The sequence below is a fragment of the Meleagris gallopavo genome, chromosome 3, assembly GCF_000146605.3.
Source record: "Meleagris gallopavo isolate NT-WF06-2002-E0010 breed Aviagen turkey brand Nicholas breeding stock chromosome 3, Turkey_5.1, whole genome shotgun sequence".
Classification (NCBI taxonomy): domain Eukaryota; kingdom Metazoa; phylum Chordata; class Aves; order Galliformes; family Phasianidae; genus Meleagris; species Meleagris gallopavo.
Window position 1 is genome coordinate 7,386,398 of NC_015013.2, and position 12,064 is coordinate 7,398,461.

The 12,064-nt window shown below is 41.1% G+C and overlaps 1 protein-coding gene across 1 annotated transcript in view; it reads left to right on the forward strand.

Annotated features, from left to right (window-relative positions):
- JARID2 (jumonji and AT-rich interaction domain containing 2) overlaps positions 1-12,064 on the forward strand; it is a 117,376-nt gene that overhangs the window by 45,009 nt on the left and 60,303 nt on the right.

A 12,064-nucleotide genomic window follows, 5' to 3' on the forward strand; every position in this document is an offset into this window, starting at 1 on the left:
GGCTAATCTCTAAGATCTGTTGGGGAAAAGAGACAGAAATGTGATTTGCCCAAGGACTTGCAGTAAATCATTGACCAGATGTTAAAGCTGTTCTGCTCTTGGTTCAGCATGGTGCTTCCCTGTTTAAAGCAGTGTGTGGGTAGAGTAGGATAGGCATGTGGCAACACCAAAGGGTTTGGGACCTTTATGAGCATACAAGACTGTGCTTGGTGAGGTGAGGAACCCAAGAGCTGGAGCAGCACATCACAGCTTTGTGCAGATGTCACCGCCAGGCCATTGCTGATGCAGCTGTAGATTCAGTGTGGTCTGAAAGATGGGTATGACCAGTTGGAACCGTGGACAAAAGGAAACATCTGTCCTGCAAAGAGACTGTTTGAAAAGTACAGATCTGGGAAGGATGTTTGAGATTAGATATGTTATCTGTTACTTACAAAGAGGTTGCTAATGTAATAAAACGTAATGTATAAAAGTGCTGGGACACAGTGAGGAGCAAGGTGTGAACAAGGGCTAATTGTTCGTGTTTGAGACTCAACACAGCAGTTCACACTTGAGACAAGTTGTTGGGTGTGGAGCAGGTAGAAGTATGAGTGTATGCACGTACAGCTGAAGTATTTGTGAACAGTTTGAGTTTGTAATGCAGTGTGCTAAGAGGAAGGCATCTCACTGCCTGTCACAGAGCAACTCATGTTGCCCACTAGCAGGTCAAAATGGCTGAAGATGAACTCCTTTCTAAGTATGAAATTAACTATTTATACCAGTTCATCAGTTCTGATGGGGGCACTTACTGAGCGTGGCCCTAAGGTTGCACGCATGTTCCTAGAAATCACTGGTGGTCTTTTCTTGGAGCCTTTTCCAATGTTACGTCAGCCATTTACTCTTGCCATCAGCTGTCTGAGTGTGGAAGGGAGCACTGGTCAGAAACAAGTGATAGGCAGCAGGCCAGGCTGGGGCAACTTCATGTCAGGAACATTTCCAAAGAAACCCTACGTGAAACCAGCACACTGGCTGTTGCTGGACAGGCCATTTTAGCTATCTAGATTGGCAGTTATTCGGCTTTTGTGCAGCTCAACTGTGCTTGCCACCATCAGTGCTTGTATGTAGTATCTGGGATGCCGTCCTCACGTGTCCTCTCCTATTTTCACATTCATAAGCTGAGCTTACAACAGACAGTGTAGGAAAGAATGGTGATCTTCTTATGGGGGCACACTTGCAGTAAATCAGACCTTGCCATTACTTCAGAAAAAAAAGCTTAAAAGTTATCCTGTAAAAATGAGAATGACTTCCTTGCTTCAAAATCTTCATGAAGACAAGGTTGCCATGGCAGGAGGGCTGACAGGAAAGGGGACAGCACTGGCATTGCTGCCAGGCACATTTTCTGCTCAGATTTTACAGTTCAGTAACTAATGTGTTTCTCAGTCAGCTTAAGGTGATCTTAATGCAAGCTGCTACTGGAAAAAGCAGTCCTGTTCTTCCTCCCATGAGTTCTCACCACTTTTCTGTGCCAACACCGGCACTTCTGTGGTTATGAAACCCAACCCGGCAAAGAAAAAAAAATCAACCTATAAATTAATTTTCAGCTAGATTGCCTTCCTCAGCCAGCTGATTATTGGGTCTCAGAAGCTCTAGTGCTTGCACAAACAGGAACGTGTGGCTGGAGATGATGCAAAGAGCATATACCATATATTTTTTCATCAGCAGCCCTTGCTGAAACCAATTTAAACTAAGTTAAGCCCCTCCTTTAGAGTAGGAATGTGCAGCTGGGCAGTTGCTGCTCTGGAAGAGTGTGGTCCTGCTGCCTTCTCCCTCTTCCCAGCTGTGTTCTTATCCTTCATGACAGGATACAGGACTCGGAGGAATGTGGGTTTCCACATTTGTCAGCAGCAAGATTAATTTCTTTTTTTTGTGCCATCAAATTTCAGGTATCCAGCTGCTGAGATGCTGCCATATCCTAAGCGTAAAAGTAAGGAGGGTTTTTAGGGAAGATGAAGCATTTGATAAATCTAACCTTTGCTCAGAGGAATTCTCTTTTTGTCCATTCCCTGACAAACCATTCCCTGACAAACCAGTGCTTTGCATGCACAAATGGGGTGTGTGTGCTTTTTCTGTAGTCACCTGGTACCAAAATAGGTTCAGTATGCATTTATCATCTTTTTCCTAGAGTTTCCTGAGGCAGGTCATACTGCAAGAATCAAGAAAGTCTTGAGTACTTCTTACGGCAGGTAGAGAAAGAAAATGTGCGGGGAAGGCTATAGATTGTGTGGCACAGAAATTGTTACCATAGTTTCCATCCATATCATTAGTTCCCAACCACTTTATCTGACTTTTAGGAGGAAGAGAAAGACAGCATGCTCTGGCAGTCTAGCCAGCCCCCTCTCATCGGATTTAGCATGCCTCAAAGAAGAGGTGCAGGGTGCGTGGCCCCTTTTCTTTTCAGGCAAATTTGACTGGTAGCAGGATGTGGTGTGGCTTGAAAGAAGGCATGAAGAGAGTTACTGTGACAATTGACTGCATCTGCCTGATTGACTTACAAGAATGGGCTGTTTGACTCCTGGGGAGGAAGCCTGGGGAGGATGGCAGTTTGTTTCCAAGAAAACCCTAATGAAAAAAAGACAATGATGTAGGAAAAGAGTAGTGATCAACAAGCAGATAGTACTTGGCTAAAGTTTCTTTTTTTTACCCCTCAAAAACATTGGGATAGTATAGATTTAACTTCACGGGCTACACTGATATTTTTGTTTTCATCAGTTCATTTGTGTGTTTCTATTTAGTTATCTTTGTTGGCAAGACATGATTGATGGGTGTTTTATGCAGAAGTGATCACTTTGCTGCTTATCAGAGCGAAGTCTGTGAGGCAGGTATAGGGTATCTCACATCTTTAGCTTTTTCTAAATGCTGCGGTTTTGCACACAAACACCGAGTCCGTAATAATAGCCAGATGCTGCTGTGGATCCTTTGGGAGGGCAGCCCCATGGGAAGTGGGGATATCTGGTTTCAGGTATGGGTAGATTGCAAGCAGCAATCTCTGCGAGAGGTTAAAATGCCTGCAACCTACTGACCGTGTGACTTTTATCACTTCCTGCCAGCAGACGGAAAATTGTATTCAAATGGTAGGGATTAATGGAGGACTTAATTGAACAGGAAGTTTTTCAGCCATTCAGATGATGGCTAAAATGATCCATACACTGTTACTTCTGACATCTCTGCCAGAAGTAATCTCTGTCTTTCTGGCTAGCAGAAGTTACTCTTAGGGTAAAAGGTGAAAGATTGCAATGGTTGAAGTACGGCGTATTTTTCTGAGGATTGGAAAACAAGAATGAAATGATCTGTCAAGTAACTTCTTTTCTTTCTTTTTTAAGGCACGTTTGCAGACAGAAGGCTGCTCAAAGTGAAAAGAGATTTTTTTGGTTGTTGTTCAGTTGCGTGGCTTTAATCTTGCACTCTTAATTTTTTAGTGCTTGATCAGATTACTAGAGAGGGAGCTGCTGATACATTTGGTATTACTTGGTGTATCATTCACCATTCAGTCCAAATGTGCAACCATTTTGAAGAGGAGTGTGGAACAAAGGATTGCACTGAGTTTGTCAGGAATTTGGTTTTCAGATAAGTACAGAATGGCCTTGCGTAAGTAACGAAGCAAGAAGCACCGTCATTTTGAACCATTCCAGTTTTGTTTAGTGTCTCCTGGTTAGAAACTGGGAAGGAAACATATTTTGCCAGCCTCCATCAGATGTCTCAGAACACCGAAAATGCTACTAGGAGAGTAGTGAGGATGCAAGGTACCTTCTGTGTGATAAAAATAACTTTGATTATGTGCAAGTGAAGAGGGTAAGGGCTGAAGTTTTAGAAAACTAGGCACATTTTAACATTCCGAAGAATCTTTTCCACAGTGAGCCTTTCTGGTGGGAAATTACTTCAGAAATTTTATCTGTGGTGGATTACATGTAACAGGGACCTCAGTTACCCAAGAACCACACAGAGGAAAGGATGGCATTGCAGAGCAGGTGAAGTGAAAGGGGCATTTAATGCCTCTAGGCTTCTCCACGCTGGTTTTACTGAATATATGAGAAAAATAAAGTTATTGCTTTTCTCTTCCACCTGCAATGAGCCCAAACAGCAGGACATTGCAAGTTCTTTGCCAGTAGGTGGAGGCCTTGCAAGGGAAGTGCAAATCAAATCCTCTCAGAGTGGAAGGTATTTTATTGCTTTGGAGTTCACTTTGTATGCCTCCAGGACATGGGGCAGTGCTTAATGTTAATATATATATATTTCTGTGGTCTTGTCAGAAAAGATTGTCAGAACATAACCAGTCAGACATCTGCTAATGATTATTAAAATGCAAAATAACACGAACAAGTTCTTTTATTTGTTTCTGCTGCTCTGGTTTTGCATTTTCATTTTGTGGCATGTGGTGATGCTCTTTGAGCAGCAGTGTGGCACAGAAAGGCAGACCTAAGCTCAAGTCACTTGTTGGCAGTATCCTCACTGCACAACTTGGCTGGTACTGCAGAGGTGGGTTTGGCTCAAGCTTAGAAGGAATTTTGGATCATGCTATCAGAAAAATCCCCTTTTCCTGAGTGTCTCATCCAGTAACTCAAGTCTCCATTTGCCAAGCATTTAATGTGGGTTTCAGTGCCTGAAGAACAACAAGAAGGGAGATGTATCCAGTGCACAGCCCTTGTCAAAATGAACTGCTGTAGTATGTTGCTGTTTCTTGTCTCTTATCTGTGAAGATGATCTTTCACACTTGTAACTTGTGCAAGCATATCTGAACTGGCTCAAATGAATGCTTTTGGTTGTAGCAGTAGCAACCTGGACTTTGGGTGAGGACCATTGCAGGACCAATATGATGCCTGCAGCTTTGTTAGGTTCCCACGTGAACTGGTGAATTTGAAGGCTTAACCTGAGTGGTTTTATGCAACTAGCAATGTGGTTGCAGTGTAATCACAGCTTGAATTACAACCCATAGCACAATCAAAGGCTAAAATGTCTGCGCTTGTATTCTTAGAGCAGTAATGAAGCTACTGCAAAACAGGAAATTTTAAGAACCACTGCAGGACAAAGGAAGGGTGGCACCACCTGTCTCTGGTGTTCACAAGGATCTCTTCTGCCATCTATTGCCATATACAGTTCACCACATGCCCATATGGAGAAGAAAACATTCTTGTCCAATCTAGGTGAGACTCAGCCTTTCTCCAACTGCTGGAAGTTGGGCTGGAACATCTCATCATTGACGTGCTTGAAGGTAGATGTGTGGTTTCATAATCACATGGACTGAAATTACGCCTCAGTAACTCAGAGTGCCATTTTAACTTGAGCATGGTGAGAGCTTGTAACCTTGTGTAGTGTGTTGCAGCAATTCAGATTGCTCAGATTGCTTATGATAACCATGGATGGTTCTCACATCAGGGCCCAGCTGCAAACAGTTGTGTCAGTAGGGTGAGAGGAGGCCTGGGCTCCTGGAAAAGGACTGCAAGCTTGACTAACTGTGGTCTCCCATTTTTGGGTTGCTTCTTGCTCCTTTTTGCTTCCATGTGCCCTGAGGGTCTACAGAGGGAACTCAAATTCACTCTGGAAATTGTACTGTTATGTCATGGTGCCATCAAAAATTCCTGGCCACCGTGGATATCTCAGGAAAAAACCCTTGTGAATTTAATATCCAGTGTGATTCATCCCTCGAAAGGTTATCTGGACCTCCTAAATACCTGAACTGCCTGAATCCAGAGCTGCAGCGTGTCAGTTCCGTCTCTGTTAACATAGTGGTTAACAGTTTCCAGAAACTTCTAATACCTCCCTCTTTGCCCAGGGCTATCTTCAGTGTTTAGCAGCCAGCTATTTCACTTACTGTAAATAAGTATTCCTGCTAAACCAAATGAAGTGAGGCAGTTTTGGAGACTGCAAATATCTTCTTGTGCTCAATGAGCATGGCTGGGAAAAATATATAATTCCAGAATTAATGATTATTTGAGAATATTTAACATACATTTAAGTTGTCAGCTGTAATTTGATCTAGTCATTGAGCAAATGGGTTAGTTCGATTATCAGTCATTAAATGTCATTCCCAAGCACCTTTTTGTTACTTGAAGGAGAGGAGATTCTCAGACACCAATTGTTTCCCATTTGGGGGAAAAAAAATATGGAAAGTCACCAGAAGAAAATGTGTATTTATTCAATATGGCTAAAGTTTTAGAGCAAGAAGTGTTGTCTGTGGAACATGCTCTGTAAAGCTCCATAGTGAAGGACTGAGTGGAGGTGATCTTCAGATTTTATGATGACTTGTTGTCTTGAGATTTTAAGGCTGTCTTAGAATCGTGGTATTAATTTAGGCTCAAATTAAAAAAAAAAAGAATTAGACCAGAAAAAGTTAAGAAGATTGAGTGAGCAAAGGGCTCAATAAAAGTCATTTCTGAAAAAAGTTTTGTGTTCAAGTATACTGAACTTTTTTTACATTCCTAAAAAATTAACCCAGGTTCTTCTAACCCAACAATTGGATTAAGGATTATATTGTCTCTTATCTGGTTAGACAGGTCTCAGTTGTGTCTTGGATAGTGTGGTCTTGGAAGTCATTTTGAAGTAGGTAGGCAGTGTCTTTATGCTTTACATGGGTTACCTGCAGTTATGTCGACAGGAGCAAACAATTGTTTTAGCTCCTAATTCCTTCTTAGTGCAAATAGATGGAGAAAGAGAAAAAGGCATAATCTCCATTTCCATTGCTAGAAAGATATCTTGCTGAGCAAGATATGGTATTGGAAGCACAATAGATACCATTGATATGGGCAGAAAATACAACCCAAGAAGTTAGAGGAATGTGGGAGAAGGAATGCATTTCAAAGCCCTTCTTTGTTTTCCAGCTTTCTCCTCCTGGTGTAATGTTGTGTATTCACAGAGCTTTGCCTGGAGTCATAAACCAGGGCACAGTTGAGAGAATGTATGCAGGTAGAAACACTGCTTTGTTAGAGATGAGCATTGGTCTCAAGTATGCTTCAGGGAGAGCCAAGAAGATCTTGTAGTCTGTGTGCAATTTGTTGTTGTTGTTTTTATACTTAATCTGGTTTTTTTTTTGCAGTGTTGCTTTCCACAACTTGGTTTGAATTCTGGAGTCCTGTTCTCATGAAGATTTTCTCAGAAGCTGTTTGTGGTGAATCTCTTAGGGTTGTCCTTGGGAATGGAAGGGCAAAATGTAATTTGGCCGTGCTTCCTTCTGGCACGTGGTCAGAATAGGTCAAAATTTCTCCATTGTCCAGTAAGAATGGTGCCTCCAGCACCTAGTTTTTTATGCTCACCTTGGGCTTGCCTTGAAGTGTCTACCACTAGGTTGATTTTTGTGAAGCTGGAAATTAAACACTTGAAAATCATTTGATGTGCGGTGGACATCTGGCTATTAAAGCTTAAATTGACTTATTTTTAATGGGAGCTGAACATATCTTAAAAGATCACACTTCCATATTTGTTTACCTTATTAAACAAAGTTGTATGCACAAAAGAATCTTTGCATGCAGGCACAGTTTGCATGGTTGACTGTCACGATGCGCAGAGCTGTTAAAGTGTATGCGTAGTTTATGTTTATTATGACGAAAGCAGAAGACGGTGAACTCAAAACAGGATCCAAATTGTTGGAAATAAGTAAAATATACAGAAAAATGCTTTGGTAGGTCAGCAGAACTGGGAACTGCGAAGCCTCACAAAGGAATAATAAAGAGCCCAAGCTGTCTGCATGTAATTGCAGGATCTATTGCAATAAGATGCGTTTCCTCAATGTCCATTCTCAGGTCAGACAGTGATCCTGAACTCTGACAGCATTTGGTGGAAACTCGTACAAGCCTGTTGCCACTTGTTTGTAGTAGCCACTTTAATGTAACAAAATTACATATGTACAAATATTTGCCTTGCAATTGCTCTGCAGAGAAGCAGCAGAAGCAACCAAAAGTAACCAAATGCTGATTCTGCTTTCAGAAGGAGGCGCAGAGTCCTTAGTGTTAGCTTGCAGGCTGCTCCTTAGCAGGTCAAAAAGTGGAAAACATATCTGCATCGAAAAGGGAAATGTGAATTAATCTTGAAATGGTGACACTCAAGGTACCATTCCTTTAGTGTTTGGAAATGTAACTCTAGTGGTGTCCTGAAAAAGAAAAAAGGACGTAAACATCAGGTGACAATGAAGATAAAAACGAAGTTCAAAGAATAAGCTAAAGGTTATGAGATGAAACAGCAAGCAAACATTGCAGCATATCACAGGCAGGAAGTTTTATGAAAATCTGCGCGTTACTAGAGAGAGATTGGAGAATATTTGAAAAAGATAAAGTTTGTTTTGCAGTCTCTTGCCAGTTGAGATGCCTAGGTATGCAAAGTACTTCTCAACCCCTAAATTTATCTTAAATAGAGCGATGTAAGTACATGTGTTAATAGTTGAAATGTACGTGTTGCCATACAGTTCTTCACTCTGTATGTTTTACAGTCCCTATGCTTTGCTTTCACTTAGGAGTTACAGGGTAATAAACTGAAGACAGTGGAAGATTTTTGTACAGATTTAGTTGTACATTTACTACATGATAACTTAATATGTTTTGTAGCTAGCACAGTATGCACGCTATCTAGAGTATTAATATTTGGTAAATATATTAACAGACTGGCATTACCAACCTGTACTTTGCAAAGAAAAGCCTGCCTTTCTACAGTTGGTGTTTTCTTACTAAATACGCCTGCGTGCTGAAGAAATGGTGCTGGGAGTTTCTATTTTAAAAGATGTTTCTGAAGTATTTTTAGCTAATGCAAACTGTAATGTTTGGATTATAAATAACATCTTTTGCTTAAATCGTTCAACAAAAATAAATTCAGCGTAGAAAAACTTCAAAAAGTGTATTTCACATTGGAGAGAGATGATTTTTAGCCTAGCCTGAGTTTGTATTTTGGGGATGTTTTTGCTGTGCAGCTTTAATCTCGAGCTGTAATTTGCAGTCTCAGTCCTAAATAATAGGTTATGTAGAGAAGCACACCAAAGGGAAGTGGAGACTTTCTCAGACAGAAGATTTTTTGAATTTCATGTCGTAGTAGGTGTTTAAGGTCTGTCAAAAATAGTAGAAGGAAAACAACTTTCTGTTGGGAGAAGGTGAATTACTATTTATTTTTAAATAGTCTGGATATTTCTGGCTGTTTGGATGGTGTTTGCATGGTGTTTAGATGTGGTATTGAGCTTTTCCCACATCATTTTCCTTCTTGCATAGCTGCTCTGTTTGAATATTTGCAAGCCTTATATAGCATATACCCTTTAGATGAGGACAGGGAGAGCAATTTATTTTGAGGAAGGAAACATGGTTGTTGTTATTCTTTTTTCTGCTTGTGCCAATCTGTCTCCTGTTTCCCGGTGTATGCTAAGTAGGCCATTCCAGCAGACTCTGATGTCTTAACAAGTGAAGAGTGAAACCACGCCGTTTTTGTTATGTCCTTATCATATGCAAAAAGTCTGAGCCCTTCTGTCCCTTCTGTTCCTCCATTACCTTCTCTGCCGGCTCAGAGCACTGCAGCCCGTGAGGCCTGATCTGATGGAACCCTATCGGAGGGCCTGGCCTCCTCTTTTGGCAGTTTCACACTTAGATTGGATTAAGTGTAACATGAAACCATACCCGAAATAATTGGTTTTATGCTTCTAGAGGTTTTCATGGAGAAATATCAGGTTATTAAGATGCATACATTCCTTCACAGGGACCCATGTTTTGAAGTGTGTGTGTGTGTGTGTGTGTTCCCCTTTGCTGGTCCACCATCAAAACTGGCCATCTTCACACAAATCTGGATCAGGAGTTGCTTGATGGCATTGAGGTGGAAGCTTGTGGAGCAAATATGCATAAAACAGGAGTTACTGCAGAAACCTATGTGAGAGAGTGCCTTCATTTGCTAGCTTTTGTAAATTGAATTGCTTATACTGACTGTTGGGGGTGTTAAGAAGAAACTCGCATTTGGAAGGGACAGGCCTGTTTCTGGGGATCTGGTGAGTGAAAGCCAAATGTGAAGAAGTATGGCATACATCAGCAGTGGTGCTCCACATTTGTCTGCAGGAGAGGAAACGTCTCTGACACGTTTGATCATATGGTAACAAGTCTCCACAACCTCCCCAGGAAACGGCAAAAGTTCATGTCCGCAGCCTGGAATGAAGCTGGGGGAAGGCCTAGCTTTTCAGCTGTCGGCACTGAGATGAAGGACCCCCGCTGGAGCATGGAGGGTGGTGAAAAGTGGCTGTCCCTAATCCCTTTCCGCTGCTCCAGGGACCAGTAACTGGGATGCTACAGACAGGCCTTGCTAGGCCTTGCTGCAGAGGTTTGATTCTGAACCATGAAACAGGCTTATAGCTTGCTTACTGAAGGGTTGCAGAGTCCTCCTTGCTACTTAGCTGTGATCACACTGCACTGCAGCAGGTAGTTTCCGAGAAACATTTGGCTGACCCAGCCACTGGGCTGTGTATGCTTTTAACAGCCCAGCCAGAACACCGGGGCTGTTGGGAAAAGTTGCTCCGCAGATGACAGCAGGGATCTCACTTGCTGACCTTTTTATAGTCTGCTTTTTTGGCTAGAGAGTGTATGTTTTGTGCAGAACAGAAGCCAACACAAAGCATTTTTCTCTGGCCACGTGTGGTTTTGCTGATAGAAATATAGTTGGTTGGAATTAAAATCTCATACATCCAGTACAAGAGTCTTCTTGGAGGAACAGTGCTTTGCAATGCAATTGGAATAATTTGGGGAATATATAGGTAGATCTATATAAGATCTCCATTCTGGAAAGATAATTGCTCATAAATAATAGGAAATATATGTGTAGTCTTTTAGTTTCAGTTCACAAATTATAAGTACTATGTTAAAAATATGTATATATAAACACCATAATATACCTGCCGCTAAGGAGAGACCAGTAAACAGTAAGAATGGCTGTGAGTATTGGGTAGGGATTTTTTTGTTGTTATTTGAGAGGGGAGTGAATCCTGAGGACACGGACAATTTTATGTGCAGCTCAGGGAGAAAACTGCTGAATGCTGCTTTTGTTCTCTACTGTCATTAGGAGATGTGTATAAACATTGCTGGGACAAAATTGTGGAAGTTTAAAATATACTCTCAGACCTACCCAGCAACTTTAGTGTAATATCTGTGAAAAAGAAGTTTACCAGTTACGTGTTTCTTCCATGCTGAATGATAACTGTACATTCACTGTCTTGTAACAGGAAAGTCTGCAGTGGAATGACAAGACCTGGCTTTTTCTTTAGTGTTATTTGATACGTGTTTAAGTTCTACATTATGTAAATATGCTGCTATTAGGGAAGAAAATGACATAAAATTGCATCCTTTCTCAATGAGGTTTTAAGTTCTTTCAGGAGCTTCTCTCCTTTTTGAAGCTGTAATAACGATCATAATTAGAATCCCAGTTGCTTAAGTGAGAAATTAGCATGTTCTTAAATGCTGAGCTGAGTCAAGTTCCTAGCGAGACCCCCTCCGGGTATCTGTCCTGCCCCAGAGCGCATTCCCTAATACCAATTTGTGTTCTAGACGTATTAAAGAAAATCATATTCATTGCCACCTAGTAGTTAATCAGAGCCTTCAGATAGGCTTGAAATAATTTGCAGTCTGATTGCCAAAACTACTTGCTTCTGTTCATTTCCCATAATCATACATACGGTCACGCTCTAAAACTTAGCAGAGAGTGTCAGACCATTGCCCAGTACCAGGACTGGAACAAATTCAGTCTGTGCGTGTCCTTCATCATTATGAATTTCTCACAAACACTTAATAACCACACCTCAGCCCTCCTTGGTCTTTCAAGCTGGAATGAAAATCTAATGGCTTTTGCCTGATATTTTCACAATCAAAAATGTATTTCTCTAAAGGTTTTGCTTTGTTTTTGCTGGTCTGGGCGCAAATACAGATACCACGTATACTAATATGTATTCTATTATCTGAATAAGATGCTAACAGATTGGAATAAATTAAGAATTTTAATGAGGCTAAAATACATCTCATTTTAGATTGATTAATTGTGATTTAAAAGAACACCCAAATAACAAGAGGCAAAGGAAACTTTAACACTTAAAAAA